The 20,091-nt window shown below is 41.1% G+C and overlaps 1 protein-coding gene across 1 annotated transcript in view; it reads right to left on the reverse strand.

Moving 5' to 3' along the window:
- Positions 1-19,552, reverse strand: part of Wnk3 (WNK lysine deficient protein kinase 3) — a 130,338-nt gene extending 110,786 nt beyond the window's left edge. Inside the window, exon 1 of the mRNA XM_075957597.1 lies at positions 19,308-19,552. The gene's annotated coding sequence lies outside the window, so the exon portion shown is untranslated. The remainder of the gene's footprint in view (positions 1-19,307) is intronic.
- Between the last annotated feature and the right edge of the window lie 539 nt (positions 19,553-20,091).

The following is a 20,091-nucleotide window of genomic DNA, read 5'->3' on the forward strand; positions in this document are numbered from 1 at the left end:
TGGTATTGCTGGGTCCAGGGGTAAGTTGATCCCGAATTTCCTGACTCAAGTCCAAATGGATTAAAGACCTCAATATCAGTCTGAACACAGTGAACCTGATAGAAGAGAAAGTGGGAAGTACTCTACAACACATGGGCACAGGAGACCACTTCTTACGTATAACCCCAGCAGCACAGACATTAAGGACCTCATTGAATAAATGGGACCTCCTGAGACTGAGAAGCTTCTGTAAAGCAAAGGACACTGTCGCTAAGACACAAAGGCAACCCACCAACTGGGAGAAGATCTTCACCAACCCCGCAACTGACAAAGGTCTGATCTCCAAAATATATAAAGAACTCAAGAAACTAGACCGTAAAAGGCTAATCAACCCAATTATAAAATGGGGCATTGAGCTGAACAGAGAATTCTCAACAGAAGAACTTCAAATGGCCAAAAGACACTTATGGTCATGCTCAACTTCCTTAGAGATCAGGGAAATGCAAATCAAGACAACTTTAAGATACTATCTTACACCTGTCAGAATGGCTAAAATCAAAAACACCAATGATAGCCTTTGTTGGAGAGGTTGTGGAGAAAGGGGTACACTCATCCATTGCTGGTGGGAATGCAAACTTGTGCAACCACTTTGGAAGGCAGTATGGCGGTTTTTTGGTTTTTTGAGACAGGGTTTCTCTGTAGCTTTGGTGCCTGTCCTGGAACTAGCTCTTGTACACCAGGCTGGCCTCGAACTCCCAGAGATCCGCCTGCCTCTGCCTCCCGAGTGCTGGGATTAAAGGCGTGCGCCACCACAGCCCGGCTAATCAAATATGTTTTTTAAAAACTATATTGATCTTTAACTTTAACTATATTGATCTTTGTGAGGTTTTCCTTCTATGTCTGTCTACAATAAAGCATTCCTTTATTTTAAAAAAAAATTCTTTCCTACTGCACGTACTGGCTTTGTGGGAGCCTAGGCAGTTTGGATGCTCAACTTACTAGACCTGGATGGAGGTGGGGGTTCCTTGGACTTCCCACAGGGCAGGGAACCCTGATTGCTCTTTGGGCTGAGGAGGGGGGGGACTTAATTGGGGGAGGGGGAGGGAAATGGGAGGCAGTGGCAGGGAAGAGACAGAAATCTTTAATAAATAAATAAATTAAAAAAAAATTCTTGGGGCTGGAGAGATGGCTCAAAGTTTAAGAGCATTGCCCGCTCTTCCAAAGGTCCTGATTTCAATTCCCAGCAACCACATGGTGGCTCACAACCATCTGTAATGAGATCTGGTATCCTCTTCTGGCCTGCAGGCATACACACAGACAAAATATTGTATACATAATAAATAAATATTTAAAAAAAATTCTTGTTTTAGAGCAGTGGTTCTCAACCTATGGGTCGCAACCCATTTTGGGCTCAGTAGACCCTTTCATGGGGATTGTATATCAGATATCTTGCATAGCAAATATTTACATTAAGATGCTTTTTAAATTTTATTTAAGATTTATTTAATTTTTGTGCACCAGTGTCTTGCCTGCCTGTGTATCTGTGTGAGGATATCAGACCCCTGGAACTGGAGTTATAGACAGTTGCAAGCTGCCGTGTGATTGCAAAACTATAGTTAGAAAGTAGCAATGAAAATAATTTTATGGTTGGGGGGATTACCACAATATGAGGAACTGTATTAAAGAATCATAGCATTAGGATGGTTGAGAACCACTGTTTTAGAAGGGAAAGTGTAATGAAAGACCAAACAATAACAAGATGTAATAACTAATAACTTAAGGATAAATGACGAATAAGAAAAATGAGTTCTAGGACAGAGGTATAGCTTTGTAGTGGTACATTTGTCTAACATACAGAAGACTCTAGGTTTGGTCCCCAAAGTCAATAATAATGATGATGATAATTTTTAAACCAGCAGGCCGGGCGATGGTGGCGCACGCCTTTAATCCCAGCACTCGGGAGGCAGAGGTAGGCGGATCTCTGTGAGTTCGAGACCAGCCTGGTCTACAGAGCTAGTTCCAAGACAGGCTCCAAAGCCACAGAGAAACCCTGTCTCGAAAAACCAAAAAAAAAAAAAATTTTTTTTTTTAAACCAGCAAAGGACTTCACTAAGCATTCTTTTTCTGAGCTTTTCATCATGGATACAATAGTAGCTCTTTTTTTTCTTTTTCATCCTTTTCAATTATTTTCCTAATGGATCGAATAGCTGCTACTGTTGCTATTCCTTTTCCTTCTCACTCATTCCTGGGGAATGAACTTACAGTCCCCAGGAATGCTAGGTAAGCATTTCACCAAGGATCTAAATGCCTGTGCTTTCTTTTTATTTTCAAAACAGGATCTCAGTCAGTTGCCCAGGCTTGTCTCCAACCCACTGTGTAGTAAAGACAAGGAGCTGGGCTTACAGGCATGTACAACTAGGCTTAGCTTCCAATACTTTCTTTACCATAAAACAAAACACAGGCAGGGTTTTGCCTTGCAGCAAATAATTTAAACTTACTCATTTTTTATTTCATTTGTGAATCTCACAGGACTAATATGAAAATATAAAGTACTTAGCACAACGTCTGGCACGATATAACAATCAATAAATAAAAGCTTTTATTTTCCACTTATTAATATGCCCTAGGCCAGCGCTGTATTAAAGTACCATTCAAGGCCATTGAAATAGCTCTATGGGTAAGGATGCTTGCACCAAGTCTGACAACCTGAGTTAAATCCCCAGGGCCTAGGGAAAGAAAGAACTGACTCATGTAAGCTGTCCTCTGACCTCATGATAAATGCACACCTACCTCCATATATAAATAGGTAAATAAATGTAAAAATGTTAATAAAAATAAAGCACTATTAAATAATACTGCCAAAAACATTAAATGGATTTTCAAAGGGACTCAATTCAGAAAGGTAAAATAATGTATTTTTTAAAGACTTTTCAGTAATAAACCATGTTGGCATTGCTGAAGAGATATGCTGCAGTGAACAAGCTATCCATCTGTGTTATATGCCACAATGTAGAAATACGGTACAACAAAAAAGTCTACAAAACTGGGCGGTGGTGGCGAACGCCTTTAATCCTAGTTCCAGTGCAGGTTCCAAAGTCACAGAGTGTCACCAAAAGAAAAGGAAAAGGCTACAAAAAAAAATTAGGCTTCAAATCTGGAGATTCCTCAGGCCTGAAATCAATTATTAAGTTCAGTATAGTATGTGTGTGTGTGTCTCAGTGTGTATATAATCCTTTTTTCATAAAATGGTAATACAGTAATCTAAACCTAGGAATATATATAAAAGCAACTGCAAAAACACTTCTAGCCAGGTGGTGGTGTTGCACACCTTTAATCCCAACCCTCGTGGCAGAAAACAAAATTAAAAAAAAAAAACACTTCTATAGATACCCAAATTATATGGAGAGACTCACAAATTTGTATTTCACCTCTATTCCCTCAACACATGGAAAATTCAACCTGGATTCAGTACACTGTGGCACATCAGTAATCCCAAATGCTCAGGAGGCTAAGACAGAGAGATTACTTGAGTCCAGGACTTAAGAAGTAAATTTACTAAGTCTCTCATCTCAAAACAAGATAAAAAGTAGTACTTTGGTCAACCAATGGATCAAAGGATTTCTTTAACTTTTATGGCAACTAAAAGAAGGCATATTTAAACAGTAAAAATTGTCCATTAACAACATTATGTCTCATACATACATTTTTATAACAATAAACACCAGGTACCAATCAATGTACTAAGTCAACATCTAAAAATAAAAGAACAAAACTCAGCCCTGTCCTCAAGGATTTAACATTTTATCCAAAGTTATAATTATTTGCCATATTTTCATTTCTATTTTTTTCATTTCTCATTTATATTCTTTTGCTTTTATCTTGTAGTAAACTGTGTTTTAGGGTTTTGTTTTTTATTTTCTGAAAGTGTATTGCTATATAGCCCTGGCTGGTCCAGTACTTGTTATTTAATCCAGTCTGATCTTAAACTCACACCTCCTACCAATCCTCCTACCTAAGCCTCCAAAATGCTGGCTTTACAGGCCATGTGGCACAATGCCTGATACCGTATTTCTTCATCTATTTGTTGTGCAATGCTGGGGATGGAATCTAGGGTCTCAGGACACATGCTAGACAAGTGCCCTACCACTCCAATCACCTTCAAAGTCTTATCTTTACATGCCAAAAAGTATAATATACAGTAAGTTTTTGTTGTTTGCAGTACTAGAGCCTGGGCCTTCTACTTGTTAGATAAGTGTTTACCCTGAGTTCCTTTTGCTTTTCATTTTGAGACAGGCTCTCATTAAGTTGCCCAGGATGGCCTTGAATTCAGTCTGTAGTCCATTTTTTGCAATCCTACTATCTCAGCCTCCTGAATAGCTGAGATTACAGGGCCGCACCATCTGGCCCGGTCTACACTAAACTTGGGAAATTTTGTTTTGATTTTGAATCAAACCTCATTCCATTACTCAAGTTGGCACACAATTCTAGGTTTAAGTCATCCTTTTGTCACAGTCGCCCAAAAGCTGGGACTACAGGTGAATAATATCATGCCTAACTCACAAAACATTTTTTCTTCTTGTCTTGTCTTGAAATGTTGAGATAAATAGCATATGTATACCGGGATGTCTTTGAATTCTGAATGCTAGGATTGCTCATTTTTTAATAGTCATGGACTTAGGATTTTTTTTCTTTTCAGCACATAGAAGGCTCTTATTCTTACTCTGTAGCATTAAAAATTTTGCTACTATATTTCATTACACATGTATAGATACATGTATATATATGTACATATTTCTAGCAGGCATATGCATATGTGTATACACTTTTAACTTTCATTGAAATACACTAATATATCAAAATGAATGTACATAATATTTACATAGTGCTAGAAAATTGCTTCCCATGACCATTATACCAATTTAAACTTCCACATAACAATACGCATCTTTTGCCTTACACCCCTGACAAAAAGGTCTTAAACACTTTTTTAAGACTAATGGAATCTCAGTATGTTTTATTTTTATGCAACAGAGGATCAAACCCATGGTCTTACAAATTAGCAAGTACTCAATCATCAAGCTACAGCCACAGCTTCAGCCTTCAGTATGTTTTCAGTTAACATTTAACTTACAAGTAAGGTTAAGCCATCTTCCAAACAAATAATGATTAACAAGTCAAGAATAAGCCGGGGCTAGGGATGTAGCTCATCTGATGGAGTGCTTGCCTAGTATGCATAAAGCCCTAGGTTTGATCCCTAGCATCCCATAAACCAGGCATGGGACCCACAACTGTAATCTCAATACTCAGAAGGTAGAGGCAGGAGAATCAGGAGTTCAAGTTCTTCCCTAGCTACAAAGCCAGCCTAGGATACATAAGATTTTATCTCCAATAAAAGGAAGAAGAATTCAAAAGTTCCTATTATCACTGCTACCAATGAAGAAATAAAGCAAGATGAACAAATATAAAATGAGATAGGGCATAATGATGTACTCCTGTAATCCCAGCATGACAGAAATTAAGGCAGGAGAACTACTAGCTTGTGGCCATCCTAGACTTCATACTGAAATTAAATTCTAACTTTTTTTAAAGAAAAAGAAAAAAAAGATGGGTGTGGTGATGCATACCTTTTAATACCAGTACTAGCAGGTCAGAGACTGGAGGATCAGGATCAAGCTACATAAGACCATGCTTCAAAACAGAAAAGAAGATAAAGTCAAACCTTACAGACTAGACTACATGATTACTTAGAAGAGTCAGCAAATCAACTAAAAAATACTAGGAAACAAAGAACTCAATATAAACACCAAAGTCAAAGTCAATACTCTTACATATACATCAGTAATAATCATTAGAAAATATAATTTAAGCCACCCGCATAGCAGCTTCCAACTATCTGTAACCCTAGTTCCAGGGGATTTAACAGCCTCTTCTGTTCTCTGCTGGTACCAGGCACTCCCATAGTGTGCAGATATACATGCAGGTAAAACACCCATTCACATAAAGTAAAATAACTTAAAAACAACTAGCTGGAGCTGGGTATGGTGGTGCACACCTGCAATCTCAACAATCAGAAGGCTGAGACAGGAAGATGACAATGAGTTCAAGGCTGGCTTTAGGCTACATAGTGAGACCCAATCTCAACCCTGCCTACCCACAAAATACCTGTCATGCTCAAAAAAGCAACAAAGCATTTATAAAATACTCATTTAAAAAATACACTCAAAGAGCTGGAGAAACTGCTTCAGGGTTAAAAGCTATTGTTGCTCTTCCAAAGAACCAAAGATCGGTTCCTTGCACCCATGACCGGTGCTCCAGGGGATCTAATGTTCCCATATGGCATATGCCCACATACAAATATACATATACACATAAATAAAAATAAATCTTGAAAACTATGTTTTAAAAACGACAAGTTTGGGGCTGGAGAGATGGCTCAGAGGTTAAGAGCACTGCCTGCTCTTCCAAAGATCCTGAGTTCAATTCCCAGCAACCACATGGTGGCTCACAACCATCTGTAATGAGATCTGGTGCCCTCTTCTGGCCTGCAGACATACACACAGACAGAATATTGTATACATAATAAATAAATAAATAAATATTTATTTTAAAAAAAAACGACAAGTTTGGGGGCTGGAGAGATGGCTCAGTGGTTAAGAGCATTGCCTGCTCTTCCAGAGGTCCTGAGTTCAATTCCCAGCAACCACATGGTGGGTCACAACCATCTGTAATAAAGTCTGGTGCCCTCTTCTGGCCTGCAGGCAGAATACTGTATACATAATAAATAAATAAATAAATAATAAATAAATAAATAAATAAAAAGATAAAAAAACGACAAGTTTGCTGGCAATGGTGGCACACGTCTTTAGTTCTGGCTCTCAGGAGGCAGAGGCAGACGGATCTCTGAGAGGAGGAGACCATGCTTGTCTTCAGAGCTAGTTCCAGGACAGCCAGGCCTGTTACATAGAAAAACCCTGTCTCGGGAGGAGGGGGGGGTGCAGAGCCAATCTTAAGAAAAAATATGAAGCACCTATAAAAAGAAAACTTTCAGAGGAAAGACCTACTATTGGGGGGGTGGGGTGGGAAAGAATCTCTTGCAACCCAGGTTCATTACAGAGCCAAGGATAAGCTTGAATTCCTTCTCCAAGTGTTAGGATTATAAATATGCATCACTATACCCAATCAACACCTTTATTATTGTTGTTTCTGTTTTGTGAGACAGTCTGCAATCCAGTCTGTCCTTGAACTCACAGCAACCTTTCTATCTCAGACTCTCAAATGCTGGGATTAGAGCAAGATACCACCACACTTGCTAACACAATCACTTTCCCAACCACTAGTTTATCACAAAGTCAATGGGAATCCAATCAAAATCCCAAACAAACAAGATGATTCTCAAAGAGAGAACAAGGAAAACCAAAAATATCTTGAAGAATAGCATGTTGACTCATTTCTAGAATGTCAGCATCCGGGAGGCTAAGGAAAGCAAATCGCCATGAGTTCCTGGCAGGCTTGTGCTACAGGAAGCCAGCACCAAAATTCCCCCACCCCTAAAATCTTGAAATGGGATAATGAAAATTTTTCTTTATCAAATATTAATATATAATATAGCTATAGTTGCCTAAACAATATGGTTTCACCACAGAAATACACAAATGACCAAAAGAAATAGAACACAGAAATAGACATATTTAAAAAAAACAAGAAATAGGCACACTTGGGAATAATTTCAAATTTTTAAATTTCAAATTTGTGGAGAGCAGATAGTATAATAAATTGTGTCAGGCCAGGTGGTGGTGGCGCACACCTTTAATCCTAGCACTCGGGAGGCATAAGCAGGTAGATCTCTGTGAGTTGGAGGCCAGCCTGGTCTACAAGAGCTAGTTCCAGGACAGCTAGGACTGTTATACAGAGAAACCCTGTCTCCAAAAAAAAAAAAAATTGTGTCAGGAGAAGTGGCTATCTATTGGGACAGGAGTTAAAGACTTACCTAAAATCAGTTGCAAAATAGACTTAATGTGGATTATACAGGTAAATATATAAAAGCAAAACTACATTAATTACTAAAAAAAAATCTGGCATAACAAGGACGAAGGATTTCTTAGTAACCTAAAGAAAGGCTTACTAGTAGTTTTCTGTTTGTTTGAGATAAGATCTCTCTATTATGCAGTTCTGGCTGGCCTGGAATTCTCTATGTAGACCAGGCTGGCCTCAGTCTCAAAGGGAACAACCTGTGTCTGTCTCCCGAGTGCAGGTATTAAAGGCATGAGGCAGAGGCAGATAGATTTCTATGAGTTTGAAGCCAGCCTGTTTACAGTGTGAGTTCTAGGCCAGCCAGGGTTATATAATAAAACCCTTTCTCTTAGAAACACACCATGTGTTTCTAAATACTTCTACACACTTTTCCATCCAATTATCACAAGAATCTTGAGATAAGTAAAATAATACTACTCTCTTTTTTTAAAAAAAAAAGACTCAAAAAATTAAGTGTAATATGGTGGGCATGGTGGCCCATGCTTGCAATCCCAGTACTGGCCATCTTCCTGGGCTATATAGTGAGATCCTGTCACAGAAAAAAATGTGGGCATCTATATCTCCAGCTACTCTGATGGCTAATAAGAGGATTCGTTGAACACCAGACTTGGCCTAGCTTAGGTTATTGTTCTCTTTTATTAAAAAGATGGTTGATGGGAGGGGTTGGGGAGATGGCTTAGTGGTTAAGAGCACTTGTAGAGGACCTAGGATTCAGTTCTCTGTCTCCATGTGGTGGCTTACACCTGCCTAAAACTTCAGTTCTAGGGAATCCAATGTCCTCTTCTGGCTTCCTTGGATGCCAGGCATGCATATGACTCACATACATACATATGCAAGAATACATGCATGGGCTGGGCAGTGGTGATGCACACCTTTAATCCCAGCACTCAGGAGGCAGAGGCAGGTGGATCTCTGTGAATTCGAGGCCAGCCTGGTCTACAGAGTGAATTCCCAGACAGGTTCTAAACTATAGAGAAACCCTGTCTCGAAAAAACAAAACTGGCTGGGGATTTGATTCAGAATGTTTGCTGAGCTGTTTCAGCAACTCAGAAAGCCCAACATTATGGTGCGTACCGATAATCTCAGCACTCAGAAGGTCAAAGGCAAGAGAATTCGAAGTTCAAAATTATCTGTGGCTATAAAGCAAATCTGAGATCAGCCTCAGCTACGAGAGACTATTTCAAAATGCCAAAATATCCTTGTTAGTATAGTGGTGAGTATCCCCGCCTGTCAAAATGCCAAAATATTGAAAAACTAAACAGGGATCAGCTAAACTGAACTAAAAATGACACAGCTAGAAAAAAAGTCAGGAGGTAGGAGAAAAGGAAAGCTCAGTGACAGAGAACTTGCTTAGAATGTGCCAGGCCCTGAGTTCCCATCTCTAGCCCCACAAAAAACAAGCCAGAGTTCAACACCAGTATCTTACTCCCAACCCCACTTATAACTACTCCTAAAAAGGAGCTCCTTATATACATGTAGTCATATAACACTAAGTTGCACAGACATATACACTGCAAAACCACATCACATTTTTTGGAAATAAAGTCTCTGCAAAGGATTGATTACATATACATTAGTGAAGAAGTTAGCACAAAGGCATGTTGATCCCAGCACAATAAATAGGTGGCTAAGGGTTACAACTTCCAGGCTACCTGGGGCTAAATTAAGCTAAAAAAAAATTCAGTGAAAGGGGGCTGGAGAGATGGCTCAGTGGTTAAGAGCATTGCCTGCTCTTCCAAAGGTCCTGAGTTCAATTCCCGGCAACCACATGGTGGCTCACAACCATCTGTAAAGAGGTCTGGCGCCCTCTTCTGGCCTTCAGGCATACAGATAGAATATTGTATACATAATAAATAAATAAATCATTAAAAAAAAATTCAGCCGGGCGGTGGTGGCGCACGCCTTTAATCCCAGCACTTGGGAGGCAGAGGCAGGCGGATCTCTGTGAGTTCGAGACCAGCCTGGTCTACAGAGCTAGTTCCAGGACAGGCTCCAAAGCCACAGAGAAACCCTGTCTCGAAAAACCAAAAAAAAAAAAATCAGTGAAAATAGATCTAAGTCATAATTATCTACTATTTAACCAAAAGTTGGCAATCCATTTATCTAAAAAAACAATTATATCTGTTATATGGTTTATGATTGTTCAGATCAGGAATCTATATATCCAAATAATTTGAGCCAAACTCTTTTATTCTTTTTTTTTTTGGTTGTTGTTGTTTGTTTTTGCTGTTTGTTTGCTTGGCTCATTGATTGATTAGTTGGTTTCAGACAAGATATTTAAGCCCAGACTGGCATGGAACTCTCCATGTAACTTGGCTGCCCTCAGACACAAACTAGATCTTCCTGTCTCTGCTTCCATAGTGCTAGAATTACAGGTATGAGCCACCATGCCCAACTATTTTTTCTCTAATTTTAAAGGAATATTTCACTTTACACAATGTAGACCAAGCTGGTCTTGACCTTACAGTACTCCTGCCTTGATTTCCTGGGTGTTAGGATTACAGAAATGTACCACTGTACATGACAAATAATCTTAGTTCAAAAATGACACTGGAGAAATAGCTCAGTGAGTAAAATGTTTACTGTACAAATATCAGGACCTAAGTTCAGATTCCCCAGCATCCTTGTAAAATAGCTGAGCATGATGGTTACCTGTAACCCCAGCGCAGTCAGAACAGGCAGATCCCATGAGCTCACTGGTCTAGTAATTTGGTGAGCAAGAGACCTTGTCTCAAAAACTAAGGTGGAGTACTACAGCAGAAGACACCTGGTATTAATATCTAATCTCAGACACACTGGCATGAGTGAACAGATTTGAACATATATGAATATCCCACATAAATATATATAAATTAAAAAGTAGGCAAAAAGCATAACATAAGGGATTTTTTTAGCTCATCATATGAAGTTGAATCATATAAAAGTTTCCCTGGGGCTGATGTGATGGCTCAATGAGTAAAGGTGTTTGCTTTGCAAGCCTAATGATCTGAGTTCACCCCTCTGAGATCCACATAAAGAAGGAAGGAGGAAATCAACTCCATAAAGTTGTCCTCTGACTTACACACACACACGCTAATAATAACAATAAAGATTTTTAAAAATATAAACATCTCTCTGACTAATATGGAGCTTTGAGACATCCCCACACAGCAAGTACAACATACAATCTTTACAAATGTAAAGTTTAAAACTTGAAGTCAATTCACATGTAAAAGAAGGGAGGAGAGTTGAGAAGCTATTGGCAATTGATAATTGCTGGGATAGCAGTGTCAGCCGTTTTTAATGGCGTGACCCCCCTGGTAGGCTGACCACACTCCAGGGCAGGCCACACATTCAAAAGAAGTAAGACTCCATGGGGGGAAAAAGAAAACTCATTGGAGAGAGTGGTGAGGATGGATATGAAAGGACCAGAGGAGGAAAGGCCAGTAAATATGATCAACATATATGAAATTCTCAACTAATAAAAATATTTTAAGAGTACTTACTGCTATTTCAGAGGACCCAGCTTTGGTTCCCAGCACCCACATGACAGCTCACAATTCTAGGGTATCAAAGCCCCCTTTCTGGCCTCCATAGGCACCAGGCATGCATGCAGTACACATATATGAATGCAAGAAAAATACTCATACACATCAAATTTATAAATCTTTTAAAAGAATTGTTCAAGGTCATCCTTGGTTACTCAACTTTGAGGCCAGCCTGTGGGGGGAGGAGAGAAAAAAAAAGAATGAGCAAATGGCATAAGCAACAAAAGAAATATTGGATAACTGGACTTCATGGTGCTCCAAAACTTCAGTGCCTCCAAACACACTATCTAGATGGCAGACATGGTGCATGCCTATGATTCTAGGACTGAGCCTTTGATCAAAAGTGCAAGGCTACACAGCAAGACTCTCAAAACAGACAGACAGACAAACAAACAAACAAATAAATAAATAAATAAATACTAAAATTCTTTAATCAACCAAAGTACAAAAAAAAAAGCAGGGCTGAAATATAACTCAGTGGTAGACTACCTATCTAGCATATTAGAGATCTTGCACCATAAAACAAAACACAACTTAGGGCTGGAGGAATGGCTCAGCAGTTAAGAGCACTGACTGTTCTTCCAGGGGACCCAGGTTAAATTCCCAGCACCTAAATGGCACCTCACAACTGTCTGTAACTCCAGGATCCAGCACCCTCACACAGACACACATACAGGCAAAACACCAAAAAAATAAAAATAAATTTTAAAAAAGAAAATTCATTAACAGAATGGGAGAAATTACTAGCAAAGGATATCACCTAATAGACTCTAATTTCTAGAATACAGTTTTTTTTTAATTTTTTATTGAGAAAAAAAAAGTTTCCGCCTCCTCCCAGCCTCCCATTTCCCTCCCCCTCCTCCCGCCCTTCTCCCCCTCCCCCCACTCCTTTCCTCCTCCCTCTCCAGTCCAAAGAGCAGTCAGGGTTCCCTTCCCTGTGGAAAGTCCAAGGTCCTCCCCCCTCTGTCCATGTCTAGGAAGGTGAACATCCATACTGGCTAGGCTCCCACAAAGCCAGAACATGAAGTAGGATCAAACCCCCGTGCCATTGTCCTTGGCTTCTCATCAGCCCTCATTGTTCGCCATGTTCAGAGAGTCCAGTTTTAGAATACAGTTTTTAAAAACTCTTTTAACTCAGACAAATGCCTCTAATCCTTGTACTTAGGAGGCAGAGGCAGGAGGATCTCTGCAAATTTGAGGCCAACCTGGTCTAGTCTACAGAGTGAGTTCCAGGACAGCCAGGGTGGTTGCACAGAGAAACCATGTCTCAAAAAACAAAACAACAACAAAAAACCTTTTATAACTCAATTAAAAAAACAGTCAAATTTTATTTTATTTTATTTTCGAGACAGGGTTTCTCCGTAGCTTTTTTTTTTTTTTTTGGTTCCTGTCCTGGAACTAGCTCTTGTAGACCAGGCTGGCCTCGAACTCCCACAGATCCGCCTGCCTCTGCCTCCCGAGTGTTGGGATTAAAGGTGTGCGCCACCACCGCCCTGCTAACAGTCAAATTTTAAAACAAAGGTCTTTTACAATATGGCAATGTGGCTAACAGTTACTGTGTTGCGGGTGGCTGAATGAAAGTTCTGGGCTAGATCACACATGACTGATTTCTAGCTTTTTCATTTTGAGATAGGGTCACACTGTATCATTGACTGACTTGGAATGAAACTCTCTATGTGGATCAGGCTGGTCTTAAACTCCACCTGCCTCTTTCTCCTCATTGCTTATCCCAATGGCTTTGCTGGGATTAAAGGCATGAGCCATCACACAGCATAAAACTAATGTTTTACCACCATTAAATTAAAATAAATTTCTACAAACCATCAAAAAAAACCCTCTTATAATTCATAAAAAGAGTAACAAGTGTGGGGAGGAGATACGAAATTGGAATCCATATATATTGAGTATGATAATGTATAATGGTGGCACCTCTGTAGAAAACAGTTTGTATGTGATCCATTAATTTCTTTTCTATCTACATACCCAAAATAAGTTAAAATGGGTGCTTAAGAAGAATCTTACAGGTAAATAGTTACAGCAGCAGTACTTACAAAAGTTGAAAGGTGGGTATGAAATGTTTATGAACTCATGAATGGAGTCTTTTAAACTGTGCTATACTCCACAGTAGAATATTTATTACTCAACCATAGAAGGGAATGAGACAATGCATACTGGGTAAATATCAAAAACTTGCTAAGAGAAACAAGTTGGGCATAAGAGCTAGGGATAGGACTTGTGAGGACCTGAATTTGGTTCTCCAGAACCCAGGTAAAGCCAGATGCTGTAGCATGCATCTGTAATCTCAATATTCCTACAGCAAGTTGGGAAGTGGAGACAGGAGAACTTCCAGGTGAAATTCAAGATCAAAGGCAAAGACTGAACCCTTAGATTGTTCTCTGACTTCTGTATGTGTGACATACACACCCACATTCACATAAAACGACATGCTCATACACACACAGTTTGGGGGGCTCATGCAAAGATTTAAAAGAAAAAAGTCCGACATAAGAGGCTTAGGGTTAGTATTATGATTAGAGACTGAGCAAAACCATCCAGACAAATAAATAAGGACCACTAGGTGTTAAGAGGCGGGGAGAATGGAGAGTGAGCACTTACTGAGTAAGTACAGTTTCCTTTCAAGGTGATGAAAACATTTTGGAATTAGATACTAGCTTCAAATACAGTAAAGTTACTTAGTGACAAAGGTGTATGTATACTTTAGCCAGGTGGTGGCGCACGGCTTTAATCTCAGCACTTGGGAGGCAGAGGAGAGCTGATGTGAGTTTCAGTACAGCCTGGTCTACAGAGCTAGTTCCAGGACAGGACAGGTAAGGCACAGAGAAACCCTGTCTCGAAAAACCAAAGAAATAAAAAAGTATACTTTAAAAATGGTTTAAAGCCAGGCCTGACATCTCAGCAACCTGGGTGAGGTAGGATCATAAATTCAAGGTCTGCCCAGGCTACAAAGTGAGTTCAAGGACACCCTGGGCAACTTAGTGAGACCCTCTCTCAAAAAGCTAAGAGGGCTGAGAATGTTGATCAGTAGCAGAATGCTTTCTGGGTATGCACAGGGCTGATAGTTCAGTCCTAAGAACCACAAAAAATAAAATGAAATTATTAAAAGGTAAATTTGTTACTGAGTTTTAATCACAATTTAAAAGTATTCATGCTAAAAGACAGCAAAGATATGTTTCATTTCTACTAAGACTTTAAAGGAGCCTGAGTGGGGATATAGTTTCCTGAGAGAGTGTTAAAGTAGCAGGCAGGAGACCCTGGGTTCAATTCAAAGCAGTTTCTTCTAAAAGGTAAGGGAGAAGGGCAATAAGAAAGGAAAGATTTATATGGAAGGAAGGGAAAAAATGGAAAAAGAAAAACTTTCAGAAGAAATACATATTCATGAAATAAAAGGCATTAAAGGCTCATTTCTACAATAAGACACTCTCAACAACATTTTTCTTTTTTTTCTTTTTTTTCCAAGACAGGGTTTCTCCATAGCTTTTTGGTTCCTATCCTGGAACTAGCTCTTGTAGACCAGGCTGGCCTCGAACTCACAGAGATCCGCCTGCCTCTGCCTCCTTATTTTCTATATTTCTATTATATTTCTTTGCAGTCTTTAAAGGAATTAAAGGCGTGCGCCACCACCGCCTGGCTTTCAACAACATTTTTCAAACCAAACATCTCATTAGATATTTATAGAACAACTATAAATACAGTACTTATATATGAAACCCAAAAATAAAAATTAGATTAAAAATGGCATCAATACTAATTTCTTAATAAATCCATTTATATATGTCCTTTACAGTCATCAAAAATAGTCATTGCCTAACAATATCACAAATTTTATATCTCAAATAAAAATGAGTAAGACACGCTCCTGTGAAAGAATCTTGGCTTTTAGCCAGGAGACCTAAGTATATGTACAAATAGAATTGGATACTTAAAACCAAAATAAGAGACAGAAGGGGTTTCTTTTTTCTTGCTCACAATTCATCCCTCACAGAGAAACATCTACACAGAAATTTAAGCTCTCTACTAATTATTTTTGTTTGGTTTTTCAAGATAGGGTCTCACTAAGTCTTTGCCTTCCTGGAACTCACTCTGTAGACCAGACTGTCCTTGAACTCACAGAGATCCACCTACCTCTGCCTCCTTATTTTCTATATTTCTATTATATTTCTTTGCAGTCTTTGACCTTATTAATTACTGACTAATAATGGACAATTTAGTGAAAACAGAAACTCTTCTGCTTTATAAAGAAAAACTTAACAAATATCCAATGCCTGAAACACTAAGAAATAATTATGGCAATGAATGTAGACTCGCGATGGAAGCATTAACATTGGTCCAAAGTCAGAAGTGCAGGGTCCACTACTTACTAAATCAAGCATTTTGCTTTGTTGTTGTTTTTGTTAGTTTGTTTGCAGTGTTGATTTTGATATGTGGACTCACTAAATAACTCTTAGGTGTAGATCAGGCTGTACTAGAACTCACAAACATCCGCCTGCCTTTGTCTCTTAAATGCTGGGATTAAAGGTACTGTAGCAGCAGCACACCAGACTTATCTATGACCTTTCTACTCTCTTTCAAATATGAGGAAAATACAGAAAGATAGTGTGAAAGAATGTGTAAAGTATGTAGACAATCTAAAGGGGGGCACAGTGGAGCAGGCAGCAAAGAAGAAAGGAGGAGCAGAAAGGGCTTTAGAGAACTATGTCTAGTTCTTCTCTTCAGCCTCAAACCCAGCATCTGATTCCAGCCTTATCTCATCCCACTCTTCAAATACACTTCTATGTTTATATGCCCTTCCACTCCAGGAATATCTAGTTAAAAACTAGGAGACCACCTTCCCTGGAAGAGGTGCCCATTTATAAGCTCCCACTGTACCTTTATATTTCTACTACATTTAATGTGTGTTTGATATATAAATATATATATATATATATATATATATATATGCTGGTATGTACGCATATATACTATAAGTAGTCAAAGAAAAAATTATACTCGTTCCAATTCCAAAACAGACAGAATGCAAAATATGTTCTTAAATTTACATTTCCAAGAACTCAATATATATCAGCAAAACTTGTAAAAATCATCATAAAAAGTTAAAAATTCATAATCATTAATTCTGACTCAGAACAGAATGAAAACACCACAAGACCTTATCAGACGCTAAGTACCAAATTCAGAGAGTAAAATGTCCAAGTAATCTACTGTAATTTAAAGTTACACCAGCTGTAGATGCAGCTCAGAGGTAGAGGGATGCCTAGCATAGCCAAGGCCCTGGGGCAACTCCTCATCAAAGAAACAGAAACACCAAAAGCAAGTGCCAGTTTTCAAATAAAATAAATTCAAGAATAACCAAAAACATCAGATATCACTATTAAACACTCAAAATCGGATTTTGTGCATTTGGACTAACATTTAATACAAAGTATTTCTCCCTTGGGCTGACCGGTTTAAATTTAAATTCAACAATCCAAAAAGTTGTAGGCTGTCTAAAAACACCTTGCCTTCTGTGTCATACACTAAGATCTCTTGAAAAGTTCTCTTTATATTAAAACTTACAAGGCAGAGGCAGGCAGTTTTCTCTGAGTTCCAGGGCCTCCCTAGTTTACAAAGCAAGTTCCAGGTCAATCAAGCCTGCATAGTAAGACCTTGTCTCAAAAAAACAACAGAACAAAACAAAATAGGATTCATGAAAAATGGGTAACAAAGCCTCCAAATATTAGATGCAATCACTATTACACAGATTTTTCCCAACTCAAGACTATTAGTTGATTCATAAAACTGTCTCAACAGTAACCCTTAAGGAATCACGCCTGAAGGCTGAGGCAGGAGGGCGAAAGGGAATTCAAGACCAACCTTGGCTACAGGATGAGACCCAGACTGAGAGAGAGACAGAAAGATGGGAGGGGAGGAAGGGAGGGAGGGAGGGAGGGAGGGAGGGAGGGAGAGAGGGAGGGAGGGAGGAAGAGAAGTGGAGAAGGAGGGCGAGAGGAAGGGAGAGGAGCAAGACACAAAACTCGCACCTCTTTTGAAGCTTAGTCTTGTTTTAACATTGTATCGACTGGCAAGATAGAGAGAGACATACACTCCGGGGGTTTCCACCCACATCCCACAATATAAATGTTTCACAGCTCTAACTAAACAAAACCTCTTTCAGTACAGGGAAAGCACCTCATGACTTTTCTCCTAACCCTATCATCCCCTCTCCTCCCGAGCAAGTCAGTCACAGAACACAAACCACACCTCTCAATTCCCTGACACCTAACACAATTTACACAATCAGCCTCCTATATCCCTCACCTATATTTCAGTCCTGTCGACCCCTCTACATCAAATGAACCTCTAAATTAAGCCTCCTCTTCCCCCAACTCCATTTCCATCAATATAACACACCCAAACCTTGTTGAACATCCCACACCCAAAGCGATTCTCTTAGTAGCCCAATCTCACTTAAATGATCTCTCAGTCCCTTTGTCAACCGTCTCCCGGATCCTCACCTTCCCCGTCTCTTAGTCTTCCATCAACTGCCAAAGTTGTCACCCTCCCCAACAGAAACAGAAAAGAAAAAGAAAAAAAACGCACCTTAACCTCAAATCTGTCCTTCCCCACTTTCCTTCCCTCTTAATTTTCCTCTCCGTACTGGGTCACTTCGACTCAAGCTCGTACAGCCCCCAAACCCGAGTCTGGCCTCGTCCAGTACCTTTGGGTGACCGCACGCACGCACCCTGCCTTGGCCAAGCAGCTCCCCTTCGGCACACATGCACACACACACACACGCGCGCGCGCACACACACACGCACGCACGCACACACACAGGGGCGCTTACTCTGAACAGAATGTTGGCTGCCGCTGCCTCCTTCCATTCATCCTGGGCCCATTCATCTCTCAGCCCGATCCCGGACACGCCCCCCGGCCTCCTCCCTCTCAGGGTCCCGGACTGGCCGGGACCCTCACCTAACTGGAGACGCTGACCAACGGAGAGCGACTCTCTTCACTTCTCCCTCGCTGTCTCTCAAGCCTCCGCCAGCCCCCCGACCGACTACACCGTAGACTAGACACACACACATATATATACCTCCTCCTCTAACGCCTCCTCCGACGCCGCTCACTCCCCTCCTCGGTGTCTCGAGAGCTCGTCGCCTAGTCCTGTGCGCGTGCGTGCGTCTCCCCTCGAGCCCACCGAGCCGGCGGCAGCGGCGAGGGAAAGAGCGGGCGGGGTTAGGGGGAGCAGGGTGCGAGCCCAAGCTCGCGCTCGCCCCGCAGCTGACCGGGCGCACGCGTACTGAAGCCAGAGAATTCGGCTGGACCGGAGAGGGGCGGGGAAGGGAAGGGGAGGGAGGGAAGGAGGGAGGGAGGGCGAGGGGGGAGGGGCGGAGAAAGCCAACTGAGCAGCCCCAACTCCGAACGGCCCCTGGCACAGCGAGGCGTCCAGAGGCTGGCTGGCTGGCGCATGCGCACGCCCTCCCTCCACACTCAGCGCTGCAAGGTGGATGCAGCGTCGAGGAGAGAGCCTTCTCCCTCGGGCGAAGAGAAGAAGCTCGCCGAGGAGCCACGCAAGATACCTCCTGCGTGTTCTGAAGCACTCATCCTCACCGCCACTTTCCCCCTAAAAACAAAAAAATTTAAAAAGAGGTCCACACACCACTTCCTAGCACCCGCAGGCCATTTTCAGCTCTTTGAAAACCTTAAAAATGAAGCTGCTCTATAGATAAGTGATACCCACCGGTACCTTTTCACCCGCCGCCCCTTACTCACTTTTTCCAGGTCCCAGTTTATCTCGCGAGACCCATACCTGGCGGCTTCGGGATTGGAAGTCGAAGCACAGATTTACAAATACCTGTCTCCTGGCTATGAAGCAAGGGCAGGGGCCATGGCATATACCACCGCCGTCCCCCCGCCCCCAGGACCTTAGTGCGTGCGGGGGAGGGGGGACAACAACCAAAGCAGGGATAGGAAAAAGGAGCTAACCGATTTTTGACGGCGGCGGGTAACTGCTAGGCCTAGGCACGTGGCCTGTGCCTCACAGGCGGGACCGGTGTACCCTGGGAATTGTAGTTTTGTTCCCACCTCGAGTCCCACTCCCATCCTTAGCCAAACATAGGCCTCAGGCAGGGAGAGGGTTTGCTGACGCCATTTTGTGGGGAACAATGGCCAATGGCCCCGTGATGACGAGTGGGGGAGGGAGCAATGGTTTAAAGGTTCAGTTAACCTCCTCTGGCCCCTCCGTCTCATAGCAACCCCTTCTGAAGCCTGGCCCCGCCCCCCTGCTACTCTGAGGAGCTTGGACTGCCAGCAAGGGAAAAAGCTACATTTTTCCCCAGAGGCTGACTGTCTCCCATTATCCACCTCCCTGAAAAATTCCCAGTTCCTCGAATTTGTGAGTCTTCTTGAAGCTTTCATGGCATGGTAGCCTGAGCTCAGTGGCTTTAAGAAGTGCTCCACATACTGAATGAGGCACAGTGAGGAACTGTTTCTGTAAGGCATAACAAGTCTGCCCTGACAAAGGAGGAAACTGAGGCTCAAGGAGGAGAAAACAGAA

This window comes from Microtus pennsylvanicus, chromosome X, assembly GCF_037038515.1.
Source record: "Microtus pennsylvanicus isolate mMicPen1 chromosome X, mMicPen1.hap1, whole genome shotgun sequence".
Taxonomy (NCBI): Eukaryota; Metazoa; Chordata; class Mammalia; order Rodentia; family Cricetidae; genus Microtus; species Microtus pennsylvanicus.